The following is an 11686-nucleotide window of genomic DNA, read 5'->3' as shown; positions in this document are numbered from 1 at the left end:
TTTTTGGTCACCCTTTTTTGAAAAACCGTGACCATAGCCCCTTTTTGGTCACTGTAAAAAACCGTGACCATAGACCCCTTTAGGTCATCCCCAAAACCGTGACCATAGACCGTTTTAGGCCACCCCCCAAAACCGTGACCATAGACCCCTTTAGGTCACCCCCCAAAACCGTGACCATAGACCCTTTTTGGTCACCCTTTTTTGAAAAACCGTGACCATAGACCCTTTTTGGTCACTGTAAAAAACCGTGACCATAGACCCCTTTAGGTCACCCCTCAAAACCGTGACCATAGACCCTTTTAGGCCACCCTTTTTTAAAAAACCGTGACCATAGGTACTCTATGGTCACCCTTTCCAAAAAAACCGTGACCATAGCTTTTTTTTTTTGGTCACCCTAAAAAACCGTGACCATAGAGGGTCTATGGTCACGGTTTTTTACCGTGACCAAAAAAACCGTGGCCATAGACCCAAAATGTTGTAGTGTTTGGTGCCTTTTTTTTGATAGAGTTATCTTGCATTTGTCCTTCCAATGACCTCTTGGTGATTGGGTGCTCAATTGGGATGAATTCATCTACTCTCATCCTCACCCCAGCATCTTTACATAGCAAAGAGATTAAGCTCGGGTAAGCCAGTTTGGCTTCAATGGAGTTCTTGTTTGCAATTGTATAAATCTCACAAGCAATCAGATGATGAATCTCCACTTCTTTTCCCAGCATAATGCAATGAATCATCACTGCTCTCTTGATAGTAACCTCAGAACGGTTACTAGTGGGCAAGATGGAACGCCCTATGAAATCCAACCAGCCTCTTACAACTGGTTTGAGATCTCCCCTCTTGAGTTGGTTTGGGACACCTTTTGAATTGGTCATCCACTTGGTTCCAGAGAGGCATATGTCCTTTAGAACTTGATCCAACCCCTTATCTACTCTCACCATTCTCCTATTAAAGGATTCAGGATCATCTTGTAGTTGAGGCAATCTGAAGACCTCTCTTATTTTGTCCAGATGGAAGTAAATAATTCTCCCTCTGACCATGGTTCTATAGGTATGAAAAGCGGTTCCAGTCATTCTCTGCTTATCTGTCAGCCACAGATTTGAGTAGAATTCCTGAACCATGTTTCTTCCAACCTTTGTCTCAGGGTTGGTTAGAACTTCCCATCCTCTGTTTCAAATTTGCTCTTAGATCTCCGGATATTCATCTTCTTTCAGATCAAATTTAACTTCCGGGATCACTGACCTTAGACCCATTATTTTGTGGTAATGGTCTGCATGTTCTTTGGTTAAGAACCTCTCTTGACTCCAAAGGTCCTTTGGAGTGTTCTCTTTCTTGCCTCTTGAATTGGTTTGTTTTCCCTTAGGAGCCATGATCTTGATGAGCCTTAGCTTAGTGATCACAGAAAAACGCACCAAACTTAGAGGTTTGCTTGCCCTCAAGCAAAAAAGAAAGTAAAGAGGAGGGAGAGGAGGAGAGCAAATTTGAATGGTGGGGAAAAGGGGATGGCAAAAAGTGTATTTATAAGGGAGGGGGAGAGATTTTGAAAATTTTGAAAGAGATTTGAGAAGATATGGAAAGAATTTGAGAGATGTTTGAGTTTTTTAAGAAGATTTGGAAAGGATTTGAAAGAGATTTGAAGAATGATTTTAATTTTTGAAAATTTGAAGGTCAATGATGAAAGTTTGAAATGTGTTTAGGTAGAAAATTATGGATCAAAACAGGAAAGTTTGAAAAAATTTGAAGTGGAAAGCAAAATCTCTGTCCCCCACCTATCTGGCGTTAAACGCCCAGAATGGTATCCATTCTGGCGTTTAACGCCCAAATGTTGGCCAATTTGGGCGTTTAACGCCAAACCAGGTACCCTGGCTGGCGTTAAACGCCAGAAATCCCTTCTTCACTGGGTGTTTTGCTAAACGCCCAGGATGCTGCACACCTGGCGTTAAACGCCCAGAATGGTGCCCATTCTGGCGTTTAACGCCCAGAGCACCCCTTACTGGCATTTTTTCACCAGCAAACTCCTTTTCTCTGCTTTTTGCACTGAATCCTTCTGTAACTCTGGGAATTCCTTCAATTTTGATGATCACCCTTTCAGAATATGTATCAAACTTTTATTAAACAAAATAGATAACCTGCTAATGACTAGGTTGCCTCCCAGCAAGCGCTTCTTTATTGTCTTTAGCTGGACCTTTACTGAGATTTATTCAAGCCTCAGTTTTAAGCATTCTTGCTCAAAATTGCTTTCAAGATAATGCTTGATCCTCTATCCATTGACAATGAACTTTTTGTCAGAATCAATACCCTGAAGCTCAACATATCCATATGGTGACACTCTTGTAATCACATACGGATCCCTCCACCGGGATTTAAGTTTTCCTGGGAACAGTCTGAGCCTAGAGTTGAAGAGCAAAACTTTTTGTCCTGGCTCAAAGACTTTGGATGACAACTTCTTGTCATGCCACTTCTTTGCCTTTTCCTTATAAATCTTTGCATTTTCAAAGGCACTGAGTCTAAATTCATCTAGCTCATTTAGCTGGAGTAATCTTTTTTCACCAGTGACAAACCCCATTTTGAGGGTTTATCTTGTGCTAATTTCAAAGGGTTTATCAATGATTTCACACATTTTCTGCATGAAAATATAAGGATTTGCATTCTTTTCCTAGTTTGGCCTCATAAAGGAAAACATGCTCATTTTGCACTAAAATAGACACATTTCTAATCTTGCCTTAATGCCATTCGATACCGTGACTCGTGTGCTAAGTGGTTTCAGGACAGAGACGAGGAATGGACAGGAAAAGATAAGGAAGAAGGGTGCTAAGGGTGCACTGTGCGCGCACGCGCGGATGCTCGGCGCTAAAACAAAAAGAGGCACACTCACCTCTTCACTTTCACTTCACATTCCCCCCCCCCTCCATACCTTCTACTACACATCCAACTTCAAAGAGGGGCACACTCTCTCTTTCACCTCCATTCCCTCTTCTACACTACTTTCTACCACTCACTACCTTCTCTACTACTCCCCCTCAACCCACACCACAACCTCCTCTCTCATTCTCTTCATCTCACAAGGTACCATCTTAAGCTACTATCTCTTGTGTTTTTATTCCTTTAGTTTCACATTCATTTAGTTATTTTCTTTCTTCTTTTCTTTTAGTTACTTCTTTAGGAGGTTTTTGTTCTTGTCTTCTTTTCTCTTTCCATCTCATTCATACTAACTCTTCATGGGCATTTAGGTCTCTACTTCACTTGCATTTGTAGATGAGTTGTGTTGTTTGCTTTTCTTCCACTCACTATGTACTATAATCATCAATAGTGGCTTGTGACTTACTACATTGCTTTCACCATCTTCAAATCACACACTACACCTGGATGCACACCAAGTGTTCGATGAAAGGCATACTTGACTTTTGCACCCACTTTGACTAAATTGCCTCTCAACTTATCACTATTAGGCGCATCCCTATTTCCCCCAATCCATCCACTCACATTTTCTTAACTTGCTTTCCATGTGTGGCCCTTAAGGGTATATGCTTCTCATGCTCCCTACTTGCATGCATAAATCACCCTTACACCATATGAAAATGATTTGCCATGCTCTTTTCATGTTATCTTAGTCACATGTTGCAGCTGTCATGCGACAACGATACCCATATTCTATGGCTTAACTTTTCATCGCATAAACACATTTACTTTCACCTACTTGGATTTTGATGTTTTCCCTTCTTTACTCTCATAGGATGGTTATCAAGAAGAACAAAGGGAAAGCTCCCAAGAAGCCAACTCCCAACAAAGCGCACCAAGAGCAAACGGCCAAGCCACTCTTGAAGAAGACTAAGGGCCCCATTGATGTTCTCGAGAAGGATAACCCCCCTAAGGATTCAAACAAGTTCCCCAATCGCTACTGCGAACTTGTTTACGCAAGAATGATCGAGAGGAACTATCATCCGGAACCACTCCTAGTCCTACCGGCTCACCTTCATCCAATTGTGATGCCACATATTGAGCAACGACAATGGAGGTTCCTATTGCGGAAACCAAAGGAGGCTAACCTTTCATGGGTAGTAGAATTCTACTCCAACTTCCACTCCCCCTTCTCACATCAATCTTTGTGCGCCGAAAGCAAGTGTCGGTCACAATGGAAACTATACAAGAAGTCCTTGGGATTGAACACTCAACGGATGCATATGACGCCTATGAGGAAGTCTTGGCTACATGCAATGACCGCACATTCGATTGGAGCGCAATCCTCCGTGTCATTGCTCTACCCGACGCCTATTGGATTCGGGGGACTATCAAGCAAAGACCCAAGGGTTTATATGTCCGCCACCTCACTCAAGAAGCCACGGCATGGGCCCAAATTCTAGCTCACTATGTGCTCCCAAGTACACATGGGTCCTCCATTACCGCCGAGTTGGCCCTATTGATTTGGTGCATCTTAACCGAGAAACCGGTCAACGTTTCGCATGTCATCCGCCAATCCATGGGGCGCATTCATGCCAAGGAAAATCTACCATTCCCCGGTTTGGTGACGGAATTGGTTGCAAAAGCCGGCGTCAACCGAGAGGCTAAAGATAGGAGAGCATCAATTCCGGTCGATGGTGATATAATTCCGACCAAGAGATGCCTCAAGCCTCCGGAAGCTACCAAGGACAGCGGATTAACCACACCAACTCACAAAGCTACCACCTCATCTACATCACAAAAATCGGCCGCCCAACGCCTTGAGGACCTTCACAAGAAACTGGACCGTTATGAACGGCGTAACCAACGCCGATATGCTCATGTGAAGAAGCTCCTAAGCGTAGTCACCCCGCCTATGGAGGAACCCGATATCTCAACATCCACCGCAACTTCAAGCGGAGAGAGCGATAACATTGACGATATGGGATACTCGGGTGTCGATCAACCACTGCGCCTTACCTACAGCACGGAGGACCGTGCTAAGTTTTAAGTGTGGGGAGGTCGACCGACCGATCTCCGTAGGTAAAATCTGAATAAATTAGGATAGATTGCATGTTGCATGATTAGGTTTTAGCTAGCATCATTCACATGATAGGTACTTGGTTGGAACAATGAAAGTCTTTCTTAGGAAACCAATACTTTGGGACAACCATTGGGCATTGCAAAATTTTAAATGCTTTGATACCAAAATTGCATGAAGAATTATATTTTGGAACATAGTTTTGAGCTAAGAACACAAGCAAGTGAGCTTTGAGCCTAATGGTGTGGTTACATCTCATAACCACTTACTTTCCTTCTTGTGTGCATCATTCTCCTTCTATGATTGTAATCTTTGCTTTGTTTCATTCTTTATGTCCATTATTTTGTGTATTCATGCATTTACAGGATTGAGGCCATCATTTCATTAGCTCACTTACCCAAATAGCCTACCTTTTACCTCCCATTGTTAACCAATTTGAGCCTACGATTAACTCACTTGTTCTTTAATTTAGCACATTACAAGCCGTAAAGCGGAAAACAATGAAAGTCCTTAATTTGGATCTTTGATTGGCTTAGGCTAGTGTGTGTGAGTATCATTCAAGTGTGGGAACTTTGGGACATTGGGTGGACGAAAGGGTAGTTTTGCTTTGTTATTGGAAATATTAGGGAACTGGGTATATACTCATGTATTAATCAAATGTAAAACCTTATGCATTGAGGTTCTTGTATATAAAAAAAAATGGGAAAAACAAAAGAAAGGAAAAGAAGAATAATATGAAAAAAAAAGGAAGAGAAAAAAAAATTTTAAGAAAAACAAAAGAAAAAGAAAAGCAAAAAAAAAAAGGGGGACAAAATGCCCCAGAGCAAAGTGCAGCTCAATAAAATCAATGCATATGTGTGTGAAATTAAAAAGGAATACATGAGTATGTGAAAAAGTGAGGAATGGGTAGTTAGATTAGCACTTAATTGTATAGGTCATTATGTAGGTTAGGTGGGAAGGTTTAAGTTCATCAAAGATCCAAGTTTTAAGCCCACTAGCCATATATGATCCTACCTTGACCCTAACCCCATTACAACCTAAGGAGAAGACCTCATGATAGATGTATGCATGCATGAAATACATGTTGATTGTTAGAAGAAGAACAAATATTAGAAAGCATGATTAGGGGAGAATTGAGAGAGCCAACCCTAAACACTTGAGCGACTAGAGTGCAAACACTTCCGGTAAGGGTTCGACGCTCAATCCTTTGGTTCCCGGCTCTCACGAGCATTCCTCATGCAAGGTTGCGTAAATTGCATTTGATGCTTAGAATTTGGCAAGATCTATGCATTGACCACCATTGTACCCCATGAGCTTGCACATGTCATAAGGAAGCTGATTTGTTCCCAACCAAGTAGATAACGGCATTAGTTGTAGTTGCATGCATATAAGTAGGTTGCATTTCATGAGTCCTATGCATTTGTGACCCTCGGTCTTCTATGTTTATTTGCATTTTCCTAAGCATGAGGACATGCTAGAATCTAAGTGTGGGGAGGTTGACAAACCCCATTTTGAGGGTTTATCTTGTGCTAATTTCAAAGGGTTTATCAATGATTTCACACATTTTCTGCATGAAAATATAAGGATTTGCATTCTTTTCCTAGTTTGGCCTCATAAAGGAAAACATGCTCATTTTGCACTAAAATAGACACATTTCTAATCTCGCCTTAATGCCATTCGATACCGTGACTCGTGTGCTAAGTGGTTTCAGGACAGAGACGAGGAATGGACAGGAAAAGATAAGGAAGAAGGGTGCAAGGAAAGGAAGCATGAGAATTGAAAGCTTTGGAGATTTCTGCATAGGCGCGTGCGCGCACCTGACGCGCCCGCGCGGATGAGAGCAATGTGAAGCCGAAGCTAAGAGCCAAGCCACGAGCCGACTAGAGTAGCGGCTAAGCCAGGATCTTCATGGACGCGTACGCGTACCCTCCGCTTCCGCGCATACTCCAGAGCCGCATCCAGGGCGCGCACGCGTACCTTGCGCGTGCGCGCCGATGTTCGAAAATGATTTTTTAAAAGTCACGTGACTTAGGCGTGGAGTTGGTTAGAGATCCCAACTTTGAGGAGTGCTTTGGCGGGAAAAGACTTAAGAGGACCAAGGGGGCAAAGGTTGAGGACACTGAGTTCATTTTTCTAGTTTTTGAGATATTTTTGGGAGTTAGTTACATTGTTAGAGAGAGAAACTCCAACTTCTCTCTAGATTCATCCACTTCTCTCAAGCTTCCACTAGGGTTCTTCCTCATCACAATTTTGGATTTTCATCCATTCTTTGGTGAGATCCATTGCAACTTTCATTTCACTTTGTTCATGTAATAGATTTTCTCTCCCAATTCCAAGTGTAGTTGTAATTGTTGACATTCCTTGGATCTAGGGTTCAATTCTATGATTTTTGGATTCCATTGATATTTTGAGATTTTGATTCTCATTGTTGTTCCTTGATACTTGTTGTTAATTTCTAGTGTTGCAAAATTTCTAATTTTACTTTTCTCTTCATTTCACTATGACTTTCCTTTTTGCTCATCACATGTTTGATAAAATGTCAATGCTAGCCATGGAGTAGAACTTTTATACTTGGCAAAGGGTTTGGTCATTGGAATGAATTGAATAGTTATATCAAGGGTTGATTTGGAGTTAGAGCTTGCCAATTGCCTTGGAGTACACTAAAACTAGATTCCCATGAGGTGAAGCTAGAACTTGTGACTCAAGTTAATTGTTTTCATTTGACTTTCTTCTATACTTAGGGGATGACTAAATGAAGTAAGTCCTAATTGTTATCAACCTTGAGTGAACTATAATGATAACGATTTCTAATGCCAACCCTAAGTCAAGTCCTTTTAATAATTGATTGTTTGTTTCTCATTACTTGCTAAGACCTTCAAGAACTCAACAAAGCTTACTAAAGCAATAAGATGCATACTTTGGCAAATCCAAGGGAGAACGACTCGGGAGATTAATACTCTCGGTTATAGATTGTAGATTTGTTTGATGATGGATTTTGTGTTGGTTTAGACTATACTACGATTGATCACTTGATAAATTCTATACCGACAAAAATTCATTTGTCAACCAGCTAACTTAGCATCCAGGTTTAGGAATCTGGTCGCCCAATAGGCCTTATGTTCCAGTTCCACGGGCAGATGACAGGCCTTGCCATACACAAGTTGGTATGGAGAGGTTCCTATAGGAGTCTTGAATGCTGTTCTGTATACCCACAGAGCATCATCCAAGCTCCTTGCCCAATCCTTTTTACGGGCCATTACAGTCCGTTCTAGGATTCTTTTTAGCTCTCTGTTAGAGACTTCAGCTTGCCCATTTGTCTGTGGATGATACGGAGTTGCTACTTTGTGGCTAATTTCATATCGGACCAGAGCAGAGTATAGCTGTTTATTGCAGAAATGAGTGCCCCCATTACTGATGAGTACTCTGGGAACACCATACCTGCTGAAGATGTGTTTCTGGAGGAATTTCAGCACGGTCTTAGTATCATTAGTGGGTGTAGCAATTGCTTCTACCCATTTAGATACATAGTCCACTGCCACCAGAATGTAAGTGTTTGAGTATGATGGTGGGAACAGACCCATGAAGTCAATACCCCATACATCAAACAATTCAATCTCTAGGATCCCTTGTTGAGGCATGGCGTATCATTGAGGCAAGTTACCAGCTCTTTGGCAACTGTCACAGTTACGCACAAACTCTTGGGCATCTCTATAGATAGTAGGCCAGTAGAAGCCACATTGGAGGACCTTAGTGGCTGTTCGCTCACTTCCGAAATGTCCCCCATACTGTGATCCATGGCAATGCCACAGGATCCTTTGTGCTTCCTCTCTAGGTACACATCTGCGGATCATTCCGTTTGCACATCTCTTAAGGAGATATGGCTCATCCCATAGGTAGTACTTGGCATCTGAAATTAATTTCTTTCTTTGCACCCTGCTGTACTCCTGGGGTATGAACCTCACAGCTTTATAATTTGCAATATCTGCAAACCATGGAGCTTCCTGAATGAAAAAGAGTTGCTCATCTGGGAAAGTCTCAGAGATCTCAATAGAAGGGAGGGACGCCCCAGCTACTGGTTCTATTCGGGACAGATGATCAGCTACTTGGTTCTCTGTCACTTTTCTGTCTCTTATTTCTATATCAAACTCTTGCAGAAGCAGCACCCACCTTATGAGCCTGGGTTTTAAATCCTGCTTTGTGAGTAAGTATTTAAGAGCAGCATGGTCAGTGTACACAATCACTTTTGACCCTACCAAATAAGATCTAAACTTGTCAATGGCATAGACCACTGCAAGTAACTCTTTTTCTGTGGTTGTGTAATTCTTCTGTGCGTCATTTAGAACACGGCTAGCATGATAAATGACATGCAGAAGTTTGTTATGCCTCTGTCCCAACACTGCACCAATGGCATGGTCACTAGCATCACACATTAGTTCGAATGGCAATGTCCAGTCTGGTGCAGAGATGACTGGTGCTGTGACCAGCTTGGCTTTCAGGGTCTCAAATGCCTACAGACATTTTGTGTCAAACACAAATGGTGTGTCAGCAGCTAGCAGGTTGCTTAGAGGTTTTGCAATTTTTGAAAATTCCTTTATAAACCTTCTGTAGAATCCTGCATGCCCCAGAAAGATTCTGATTGCCTTAACATTGGCAGGTGGTGGTAATTTTTCAATTACCTCTACCTTTGCTTTATCCACCTCTATTCCCTTGCTTGAAATTTTGTGCCCAAGGACAATTCCTTCAGTCACCATAAAGTGAAATTTCTCCCAGTTTAAGATCAGGTTAGTCTCTTGGCACCTTTTCAGGACAAGTGCTAGGTTGTTAAGACAGGAGCTGAATAAGTCTCCATATACTGAGAAGTCATCCATGAAGACTTCCAGGAACTTCTCCACCATATCAGAGAAGATGGATAGCATGCATCTCTGAAAAGTTGCAGGTGCATTACACAGACCAAAAGGCATTCTTCTGTAGGCAAACACGCCAGAAGGGCAAGTGAATGCTGTTTTCTCTTGGTCTTGAGGATCTACTGCAATTTGGTTGTAACCTGAATAGCCATCCAAAAAGCAGTAATAATCATGACCAGCTAGTCTTTCTAGCATTTGGTCTATGAATGGTAAAGGAAAATGATCCTTTCTGGTGGCTGTGTTGAGCCTTATATAATCAATACACATACGCCACCCTGTAACTGTTCTTGTAGGAACTAGTTCATTCTTTTCATTATGAACCACTGTCATGCCTCCCTTCTTGGGGACAACTTGGACAGGGCTCACCCAGGAGCTATCAGAAATGGGATAAATAATCACAGCCTCTAGTAATTTAGTGACCTATTTCTGCACCACCTCCTTCATGGCTGGATTTAGCCACCTCCTTCATGGCATTATCCTCCAATAGGATCTTGTGCATGCATCTTGCTGGGCTAATGCCCTTAAAATCACTTATGGACCACCCAAGAGCTGTTTTGTGTGTCCTTAGCACTTGAATCAGTGCTTCCTCTTCCTGTGGATTTAAAGCAGAGCTTATGATCACTGGAAAAGTGTCACCCTCTCCCAAAAATGCATACTTCAGGGATGGTGGTAGTGGTTTGAGCTCAGGTTTGGGAGGTTTATCCTCTTCTTGAGGAATTTTCAAAAATTCTTTTGTCTCCTATGGTTCTTCCTGATCAGGCTGAACATCCTTGAAGATGTCCTCTAGCTCTGATTCTAGACTTTCAGCCTTATTGATCTCTTCCACCAAAGAGTCAATAATGTCAGCGCTCATGCAGTCATTTGCTGTGTCTGGATGCTGCATAGCTTTTACAGCATTCAACTTGAACTCATCCTCATTGACTCTCAGGGTTACTTCCCCTTTTTGTACATCAATAAGAGTTCGTCCAGTTGCTAGGAAAGGTCTTCCTAGGATGAGAGTTGCACTCTTGTGCTCTTCTATTTCCAGAACTACAAAGTCAGTTGGAAAGGCGAATGGCCCAACCTTGACAATCATGTCCTCAATTATGCCTGATGGATATTTAATGGAGCCATCAGCAAGTTGGAGACATATCCGGGTTGGTTTGACTTCTTCAGTCAACTCAAGCTTTTTGATAGTGGATGCAGGTATTAGATTGATACTTGCTCCAAGGTCACACAGGGCTGTCTTGGTGCAAGCACCTTCTAATGTGCATGGTATCATAAAACTTCCTGGATCTTGGAGCTTTTCTGGTAAGCTCTTCAGAATGACTGCACTGCATTCTTCAGTGAGAAACACTTTTTCAGTTTCTCTCCAATCCTTCTTATGACTTAAGATCTCTTTCATGAACTTAGCATAAGAAGGTATTTGCTCAAGTGCCTCTGCAAACGGAATCTTTATTTCAAGAGTCCTTAGATAGTCTGCAAAGCGGGAAAATTGCTTATCTTGTTCCGCTTGGCGGAGTTTCTGAGGATAAGGCATCTTGGCTTTATATTCTTCAACCTTAGTTGCTGCAGGTTTATTCCTTACAGAGGTGGTTGGAGAAGCCTTTTTAGAGGGGTTACTATCAGCACTCTCAGGTGTCTGATTCCCCATTGGCGTTTGAATGCCAAGATTGGGTGAGGAATGGGCGTTTAACGCCAACTTTTCCCCCTTTTCTGGCGTTTGAACGCCAGAACTGGGCAAGGAATGGGCATTTAACGCTAGCTTTTCCCCTTTTCTGGCGTTTGAATGCCAGGAATATTCCTCTCTGGGCTCTTAATGTCCTCAGAG

The sequence above is a fragment of the Arachis hypogaea genome, chromosome 10 (assembly GCF_003086295.3).
Source record: "Arachis hypogaea cultivar Tifrunner chromosome 10, arahy.Tifrunner.gnm2.J5K5, whole genome shotgun sequence".
NCBI classification, from domain to species: Eukaryota; Viridiplantae; Streptophyta; class Magnoliopsida; order Fabales; family Fabaceae; genus Arachis; species Arachis hypogaea.
Note: the sequence above shows the minus strand (reverse complement) of the source record.